Source organism: Lactuca saligna, chromosome 3 (genome assembly GCF_052625555.1).
Source record: "Lactuca saligna cultivar CGN05327 chromosome 3, ASM5262555v1, whole genome shotgun sequence".
NCBI lineage: Eukaryota > Viridiplantae > Streptophyta > Magnoliopsida > Asterales > Asteraceae > Lactuca > Lactuca saligna.
Genome location: NC_136419.1, coordinates 199,217,225 through 199,227,667, shown reverse-complemented (window position 1 = coordinate 199,227,667; position 10,443 = coordinate 199,217,225).

Here is a 10,443-nt window from a genome sequence, read left to right as displayed (position 1 = left end):
CGCTGTCAGAGTACCGAGTCACCACCTTCTCAAGTGAGTGCATGGTCTCTTTCATCTTACACATAGATATGAAGTATTTGTTATATAATTTACGTGTTGTGAGTGCATAGTCCCTTTCATCTTACACATAGATATGAAGTATTTTAATATAAATTACGTGCTATGTGTACATATTGTCTGAATACTTGTTGTCTATGCTGAGTGAAAGATTTTTATACATGTTTTAAATGATTTAAACTGTATACGTATTTTATATCTACAAAACGTGTTGGGGAAAACATGGGTAGATGAAATAGTTGTTTTGTGATAACACGATGGGAGACATCAGTGTTGTCAGTGATCCAGTCATCTGGTGGAGTATAGATGACGACTATGGACGATACTAGACGGTCCAGTGGAACGATAGCAGTTTCGTAACATGTAGGTAATTTGGAACTAGGTGCTCATTAGGTATTTTTGAACTGAGTGTGTTCACTACGTATCTTTTAACTAAGTGTGTTCACTAGGTATTTTGAACTAAGTGTGTTCACTAGTTACTTTTGAACTAAGTGTTTACCAGATGTTTCGGACTACGTGTTCACCAGATATATTCTATAAGCCTTCGTAATGATGGACTTCGTGTCGATTCCTTAGGATGATCCTTAGGACTAAATAAACGAGGAATAGCTGATTCTTAGGGTAGATCCTTAAGACTAAAGAAGATAATGGGGATGGGTAATTGGGTTGATTTTTTGATTGTTTGATTGTTTAAACATAATAATTATATTATTGTGGGTTGAAAACCCTATGTACTCACCAGGTTTCCCAACTTGACCCACTCAGTTTATTTATATCACAGGTGTTGATACGAAGTCACTTTACACTGAGAGATTTAAAGAGATGTAGATCACTAGTGTAAATAAATGTAAGTTCTGTTTATGCTTATGTTCTTGTATTGATGATGACATCCCAAACGTTTTAAAATGAATAAAGTACGTTTCTTCGGAAATGTTTTAATAACGTATTTATCATGTTTTTCTGGGAACAAATTCCGCAACACTTTTATTAAAAGAAGAACTCTGATTTTTATAAAGCATAAACAAAAATCGGTCTTTTCTGGCCGTGAACATGGGGATGTCACACAGCTCCTTGCCCTTCGAAGAAGAGGTACCTGCAACCAAAACTGAAAACTGTAAGCGCGAAGCTTAGTGAGTTCCCCCATCATACCGCATACCATACAATCACATATCATACATATTGCCGGGCAATTCTGAGGTGCCCGACTTACCCGGTACGGCCATTCTGGGGTGCCGAACTACCCAAGTCAAGCCATTATGGGGTGCTGACTACCCATGTCAATCCATTCTGGGGTGCTGACTACCCATCGGCCCTAACGACCGATCCTCGGGGACTATTTCACCCCGTACTGCTACTATCACATATCATAACATAACATATTATCAGACATATCTCAGGTGCCTGAACTACCCTTCGGTCCTAATAACCAAACTCGGGGACTGGTCCCCTCCTACTACCTTTATCGCATATAACATAACAAGCCAACATGCAAACATATCGTCACATACTGTCCGACGTATCAGGGGTGTCTAACTACCCTTCGGTCCTAACAACCGAACTCTACTACTATCACATACAATATATCATGCTAGCATATAACATATCAGGTAGTAGCAAACCTAGATGATATCATAAAGACAATCATCTATCGTACGTCTCCTACTGGTGGGCCGGCATTGTGGCCTTAGACCCACCACTACTGGAAGGTAACTCACCTCGAAAGTAGCTGCTGAAATCTGCTTGCTGAGCGCCTGACTGCTAGATCGCAAATCCTCCGGCTATACACCATAAAACATATGTTAGACACCCATAGATACCCTTAGGTCAAAAGACTGACCCTCCCTTGGTCCAAGGTCAACTCCTTGGTCAAAGTCAATGTCCATTTGACTGGACTCGCCGAGTCATGGTATACACTCACCGAGTCCTTTTCCTATTAACCCGGTCCTACTCGACCAGACCTTCTTCCCACTCACTGAATCACCCTTAACTCATTACTTGGGACGATTGAACCAAATCGCGACCCGACTCGCCGAGTTTGAAGAGCAACTCACCGAGTTCCAGGAAATCTTCATAGGACTCGCCGAGTTGTTCATCCAACTCGCCGATTCTAAGGCCATCTTCATAGAACTCGTCGAGTTCCTCCTTGGGACTCGCCGAGTCCCTATGACCCATTTCCCATATAGGCCAATTCTGAGACATGCAACGCTTCAAAACCACATATCTATGTTCCTTGAGCATGCTTATCACGTAAAGTTGCAAACTTTACGTGCATGCATGGCCCTATAAGCTCATAAGGCCAAAACCAAACTATTAATGAGGTCATGCACTCAATGGGAACCTCAATCACTTCAACCACAGAGGCTTTATGCTTCTAATTCATCCAATAAGCCTAGATATGAAGTCCTTTCGGATCATTAAGCACAACACATGGAGTTTGGTGTTTTAGGGCTTGAAAACCACCAAATTGGGACAAAAATGGTAACTAATGACCTAAAGATCAAGGTGGGGACTTTTCTACATGAATGGAAGCTTCTCCATGAGTAGAGTTCGGATCTACTCCTTTCCTTGCACTCTTCAACCACATTTTTCTTCTTCCAAGTTCCAAACCTTCTTCACAAAGCCAAAAACACTCTCAAGAACAATATAAGGGCTAGGATCTCGCTTTACTGCTCTCTGGAAGTGTTAGGGACAAAGGAGGCCAAGTTAGAGTGTTTAAATAGGGTGCAAACACCCAGATTAGGTTTTTTGCCCAACCAGGGCCTACTTGCTGAGTCCGGGGACTGACTCGCCGAGTCCAAAGTCCAACTCCCACGCCTTGTCCCACTCCTACTCGGCGAGTTGGCCCATCAACTCGCCGAGTCCAAGGAAAAATGCATTACTTTAGGAAAGTAAATAGCAAGGAGTACGTACCGGGAGCCAGGTGCTACAAATCTCCCCCACTTATCTTAGACTCCGTCCTCGAAGTCTGCTGCTTGATCCTGAAATAGCTCGGGGTAGTGCTCTATCATCTCTTCCACCGGCTCCCAAGTCCACTCCGAACCCTTCCGGTGCTGCCATTGCATCTTCACGAGTTCCACCATTTTGTTCCTCTAATCCTTCGACTTCCTGTCGAGGATTGCCACAGGCCGCTCGATGTAATTCAGGCTGTCGTCGACCTGAATATCCTCCAAAGGCACCACTGCCGAGTCATCCACCAAACACTTCCACAACTGAGAGACGTGGAAAGTGTTGTGGATCTGGCTGAGTTCGGTTGGTAGATCCAACCTATACGCCACCTTGCCCACCCGGGCTACCACCCTGAATGGCCCGATGTACCTAGGGCCTAACTTACCCCGCTTTGTGAATCAGATGACACCTTTCCATGGTGACATTTTCAGAAGAACCATATCCCCGACTTGGAATTCCAAGTGTGAATGACGCTTGTCGGCATAACTTTTTTGCCGACTCTGAGCAGTCTGAAGCCTGTTCCGGACCTGCTATATCTTCTCTATCGTCTGGAGCACAACTTCGGTGCTTCCCATGACCCTCTGGCCAACCTCTCCCCAACATATCGGGTTCTTGCATCTCCGTCCGTTCAACATCTCGAAGGGAGGACAGTCGATACTCGCGTAGTAGCTGTTGTTGTATAAGAACTCAGCTAAAGGAAGATAGGTATCCCAACTACCACCGAAATCTAGCACGCATGCCCGCAACATATCCTTAAGAGTCTGGATGGTCCGCTCACTCTGACCATTCGTATGCTGGTGAAAGGCAGTGCTAAAATGCAGACGAGTGCCCAACTCATCATGAAACTTCTTCCAAAACGTGGAAGTAAAACGCACATCTATGTCTGAAATCACTGATATTGGCACCCCGTGCCACGCCACTATCTCCCTGATATAGATATCGGCCAACTTGTCGGCCGAGATGCTCTCCTGGATCGGAATAAAATGGGCGCTCTTGATCAGTTGATCCATGATGACCCATATAGAATCTACTCCTCGCGCGGTCCTGGTAAGCTTTGTGATAAAATCGATCGTAATATCTTCCCATTTCCACAACGGGATATCCAACGGCTGCATCTTGTCGTGCGGTCTCTGATACTCGGCCTTGACCTTCCTGCAGGTCAAGCACCGCTCGACGTACCAAGCCACATTCCGCTTCATGCAGGGCCACCAATAGTCCAGACGAAGATCCTTATACATCTTCGTCGCCCCGGGATGAATGAAGAATCGGGATTTGTGCGCCTCTTCCATCAAGATCTGGCGCATGCCTCCGAGGTATAGCACCCATACCCTGCGGTGTAGTGTCAATAATCCCCTGCTATCATAGTCGAAAGAGGAAACATGACCCACTATGTGCTCACTCTTCCGATGTTCCTCCTCTAGGGTCTCCTGTTGGGCCTCCCGAATCTGCTCCAAAAGCAGAGTCACCACTGTCATCCGCATGCAATTATCCCAGATCGGCACCGCGTTGAGGCTAAGCGCATCGGCCACCACATTGGCCTTCCCCGGGTGGTAAATGATCTCACAATCATAGTCCTTCACCACGTCCAACCACCGATGCTGTCTCATATTCAGATTCGGCTGATCCATGAGGTACCTCAAACTCTTGTGGTCCGTGTAAATGGTACACCGAACTCCATAGAGGTAATGTCGCTAAATCTTGAGGGCGAAAACCACCACCCCAACTCTAAATCATGTGTCGGGTAGTTCACCTCGTGAGGCTTCAGCTGCCTCGAAGTGTAGGCTATGACGTGCCCTCTCTGCATCAGCACCGCGCCCAATCCCGAAATGGACGCGTCACAATAAACCATGAAATCCTTTACGCCCTCTGGTAGGGCTAAGATTGGTGCCTCACACAATCTTTGTCTCAGATCCTCGAATGTTGTCTGCTGCTCGCGCCCCCGTCGAAAGACCACGGCCTTCCTAGTCAACCGTGTCAGGGGCACGACTATCTTGGAGAAATCCTAAATGAATCTCCGATAGTAGCCTGCTAATCCTAGGAAATTCCGAATCTCGGATGGAGACTTCGGAACCTCCCATCTCATCACGGCCTCCACCTTGGCCGGGTCTACTGAAATCCCGTTCTGGTTGACGAGGTGCCCAAGAAACTTGTCACACCCCCAAACCGGAATGACGGAAACGTTCGGGGGCGGATGACTTCATGTGGTAATGTAACAAATGAATACATAGTAAAGAAAGCAATTCAACCATCATATATATAATTGAAAGTTTACATTGTTTAAAAGAGTACATGTCCAAAACCAATTACAATATGATACCAAAATATGAATTTAAACTCGTGCCGCAACATTCCTTCTTCAAAAGTTGTTTAGTACCTGTAATTACTGAGTCCCTGGGACATACAAGTAGTTTTGAAAGAGTAGATCAACATTTAAGCCGGTGAGTTTCATAAGCATTTAATGATAGTATTTGTATGAAAATGAAATGGTTTGATTTTGTTTGTTAGTCTCTAGAAAATCCCATATTTCCTACTGGTATAAGCGTAGCCTTAAATCAAGACCAATATACATTAAAAAGTTGATGTTTTCCCATCTACGAGTAGTGGTTAGAAGTTCCAGTCTTATATAACAATTGGGTTTTTCATGCATAAAGTAATTGAATTTATGTACGTATAAAACCTCCATTACATCTGAAAAACCCCGTAAATCATTGTGTTTTTAATACTCTATGTGAGTTTTATAACCATGCTATTGACAAGTAATGCCTATACACAACGTTCTTCAGACGTTGGAATGTTCTGACGTTTGTCACCCCAAATGGTGTACTGTAGCTAACAATCAGGGTGCGGGGTTGTCAATCCCGTATACATCTATACACAAACACCATGCTCCCCATCCAAGGGATTTTGTTATATAATACATGACTTGAAATGTGTACTCGAGCGTACGTGAAGTTTAATGTCTCACAAAACTTAGTATAAAACAGATTTACGTGTGAAAATGTTCGTTTGTTCTTGTATATGAAAGTAACTTCTTGAAATAGTATTTCCATGTATGTAAAAGTTCGTAGAATTCTCGTAAAACTATACCTATTATAGTTTTCTAAAAGTGCATTTTGTTAGTATAGTAATTCATAGTGAAAATGTTCACTTGTTATGAAAAGTATAGTTTTTGTAGTGCTAAAACCGACACACATAAATATAGTATAAGCAGAGTGTCTGATTTACATAAATACATAAATCATTTCTTATTTTAAAAGATAAGATGTTATCGTGGTATAATTTACATATGAAAGTTTTCCCTATAATAGTTATAAATCACATATGATTCCGTTGATAAAAAGCGAATAATGAAACTTTATATAACACACAATAATAATCGAGTGTTTTACTTGTATTCCCCCCTTGAAAGCATATAATAGTACTTATAAAATGTTTAAAAGTGTGAATTATAGGGGTATGAACTCACTTGAAAGATCGGAGAAGGCGGGATGAAAACCGGACAGAATTTCGACTCAAGAAAGCGGATTTTCTCGGGATTCTCGGAAATCTCGGGAGCACAACGACCCTTGGGACTTGAGCAATGTGATCGGGACTTCGGGATAGCACGGGCATGGAAAACGAGGCAAAAACGCAAGAGAGATGAGAGAGCATGGCCCTTTTCTTCGGAACCCTCGCATCCCTTTTATAGGGGGGTGTGAATCGCCTCCGTACGCGGGGCGTACGCTAGGCGTACCCGTGCGTCACGCATGCATGCATCCTTGACTGCCTCGGAACTCCGGATGGGACTGGACGTAGCTTCGCATAGGGTACGACGTGGACGATCTGAGGCCAAGGCCTTGAGTACGCTGGGCGTACCCGTGTACCCTGGGCGTACTCGACGTGACTCAGCCTTCGGATAATACCGAAGTTTCCAATTAAAATTTATATTTTTAATATTTAATAAACTTCAAAAATTCATATGTTCTTCATACGAACTCCGTTTTCGACTTTCTTTATATCCATGTGTAGGTGAGACTATACTCTACAACTTTCGTTTAGATTCCGTCGGCAAATTTTGAAATTATTTTTATTATTTATTTTTAAAAGGTCGCGGTAAGAAAATTTCTTTAAAAATTCATAACTTCATTATCTGACGTCTGTTCCTGCCAGACTTTTTACCGTTGAAAAACCATTTTCAAGACCTTCGATTCTCATTTAGGTCATTCCGGTCAAAAGTTGCTCGATCTTTGTTTCGAGTTTTTAGCTGTCCGTCGCTAAGCTGAACTTGGAAAATTCATAACTTCCTTATACGAAGTCAGATTTTGGCGTTCTTTTTACGTACGATCACGGTTTATTGACATCTAACTTAATAGGTAATTTAATTAGTTATTCTTGGATATTTTATTTTCGAAGTTAATTTCATTATAACAAACGTGGTTACAATACTTGACTTTTTAGGTCGTTTACATAGAGTTGAAATATCGGGTTGTCACATCATCCCTCTGTTAGAGGGAATTTCATCCCGAAATTTAAAGTTAGAAAGATACAAGTGGATCAAAGAAAAAGATGTGGGTACTTTTGTTTCATCTGATCTTCGTGTTCCCATGTGAATTCAGGTCCTCGCTTGGCGTTCCAACGGACTTTCACGATGGGTATGTGACTTTGTTTCGTTCGTTTGACCTCTCGGTCCATGATTTCTACTCGTTCTTCCACGAATTTGAGGCTCTCGTTGATCTCGATCTCATCGAGTGGGATAACAAGAGTCTCATCGGACAGACACTTTTTCAAGTTCGATACGTGGAAGGTTGGGTATATGTTACTAAGTTCACGTGGTAGATTAAGTTTGTAAGCTACAGGGCCGATTCTGACGAGAATCTCGAAAGGCCCTATGTATCTTGGATTTAGCTTTCCACGCTTTCCAAAGCGTATTAAGCCTTTCCACGGTGAGACTTTCAATAGAACGTGGTCTCCTACTTGGAATTCCAAAGGTTTTCTCCGTTGGTCAGCGTAGGTTTTCTTTCGGTCTCTAGATGCTTTCAACCGTTCACGTATCTGAACGATCTTCTCTGTCCTTTCTCGTATGATTTCCGGACCGGTGAGAGTGTTTTCAGTCCTCGTCCTTTAGCTAATTGTGTGTCACCAACTTCGGTCTAGCATAGAGGGGACTTGCACTTGCGGCCATAGAGGGCTTCAAATGGAACAGCCTTTATGCTCGTATGATAACTATTGTTGTATGAAAATTTGACAAGGGGTAAATGGATATCCCATGCCTTTCCAAAGTCAATCACACAGGCTCTCAGCATATCTTCCAAAGTTTGTATCGTTCTCTCACTTTGCCTGTCTGTTTGTGGATGGTAGGCTGTACTCATGTCTAGTCTAGTCCCTATGGAACTTTGTAGTGACTGCCAGAACCTTGATGTAAATCTACTATCTCTATCGCAGATAATGGACATCAGAACTCCATGCAATCGCACTATTTCCCTTATGTATGTTCTTGTAAGCCTATCCATCTTGTCAGTCTCCTTGATTGGTAGAAAATGTGTGGATTTGGTCAATCTATCGACGATGACCCATATGGTATCAAGTCCACCCGTTGTCTTGGGCAACTTGGTTATGAAATCCATAGAAATCCGTTCCCATTTTCATTCCAGTATCTCTGGTTGTTGTAGTAATCCTGAAGGTTTTTGGTACTCGACCTTAACCCTAGCGCAAGTAAGACATTTACTTACGAACGTAGCAATCTCTGCTTTCATGTTAGGCCACCAGTACAGTTTCTTAAGATCCAGATACATTTTATCTTAACCTGGGTGAACGGAATACCTCGTGTTGTGTGCTTCGATCATGACCACATCTCTGAAACCACCATGTCTCGGTGTCCAGATACGGTCCATGAGATAATAGGCTCCACCACCCTTGATTTCTAGATTTTTTTCCATTCCTCTTAGGGATTCACTCATCACATGCTCGGGTTGTAAAGCTTCCAGTTGAGCCTCGTTAATTTGTGTGGATTAGTGGGAATGGATAGTCATATTCAGAGATTTGACTCTCCTACCAGTGTATTCTTTTCGACTGAGGGCGTCAGCTACTATATTGGCCTTTCCAGGATGATAACGAATTTCGCATTCGTAATCATTGAGTAACTCGACCCATCGTCGTTGTCGCATGTTGAGCTCTTTTTGATCGAAAATGTTTTGAAGACTCTTGTGGTCGGTGTAAATAGTACTCTTCGTTCCGTACAGGTGGTGTCTCCAGATCTATAAAGCAAATACCACTGCTCCTAACTCAAGATCGTGTGTTGTATAGTTTACTTCGTGTGTCTTAAGATGACGGGAAGCATAGGAAATAACCTTCCCTCGTTGCATAAGAACACAACCAAGTCCTTGATTTGATGCATCACAATACACTACAAAATCTGTTATCCCTTCGGGGAGGGATAGTATCGGTGCGGTGCACAAGGCCTGTTTCAGTGTTTGGAACGCCTTCTCTTGTTTTGCTTCCCAGTCAAAGACCACAAATTTCTGGGTTAATGTAGTAAGAGGTTTCACGATGCTAGAGAAGTTCTTTATGAATCTGCGATAGTAGCCGGCTAGACCTAGAAATTGACGAATCTTTGTAGGTGTTTTTGGTGCCGACCAGTTCTTAATGGCCTTAATTTTGGAGGGGTCCACATGTATCCCTTTTTCGCTAAAAATGTGGCCCAAAAATTCGACTCTTCGAATCGAAAATTCACATTTAGAGAACTTCGCATAGAGCTTCTCCGATCGTAGTGTTTCTAAGACTCTTTGTAGGTGCTGACTATGTTCTTCCTTACTTCGGGAGTAGATAAGTATATCATCGATGAAGACGATGATGAACTGATCCAAGTAAGGACGACACACTTTATTGATTAGGTCCATGAATACTGCTGGTGCGTTGGTTAATCCGAACGGTATCACTACAAATTCGTAGTGTCCATAACGGGTTCGGAAGGCTGTCTTGGGAACGTCTTCCTCTAGCACTCGTAATTGGTGATATCTGGATCGTAGATCTATCTTCGAGAAGTATCTCGCTCCTTGAAGTTGATCAAATAGGTCGTCAATGCGGGGCAGAGGGTAATGATTTTTGACAGTGAGTTTGTTCAGCTCTCGGTAGTGGATGCACATCCGGAACGATCCGTCTTTCTTCTTCACAAACAAGACCGATGCTCCCCAAGGTGAGAAAATTGGTCTAATGAATCCTTTTTGGTGGAGTTCGTTAAGCTGACTGGAAAGTTCTTGCATCTCTGCTGGTGCCAGACGATAAGGCGATTTTTCTACAGGGGTAGCCCTTGGAACTAAATCGATTCTGAACTCGACTTGGTGTTGTGGTGGTAATCCTGGTAGTTCTTCTAGAAAGATATCGGGGAAGTCGCGTACCTCTAGAATGCTGTTAATATCCTTTATTTCCTGACTCGTATCGACGATGTGTGCAAGAAATGCTTGA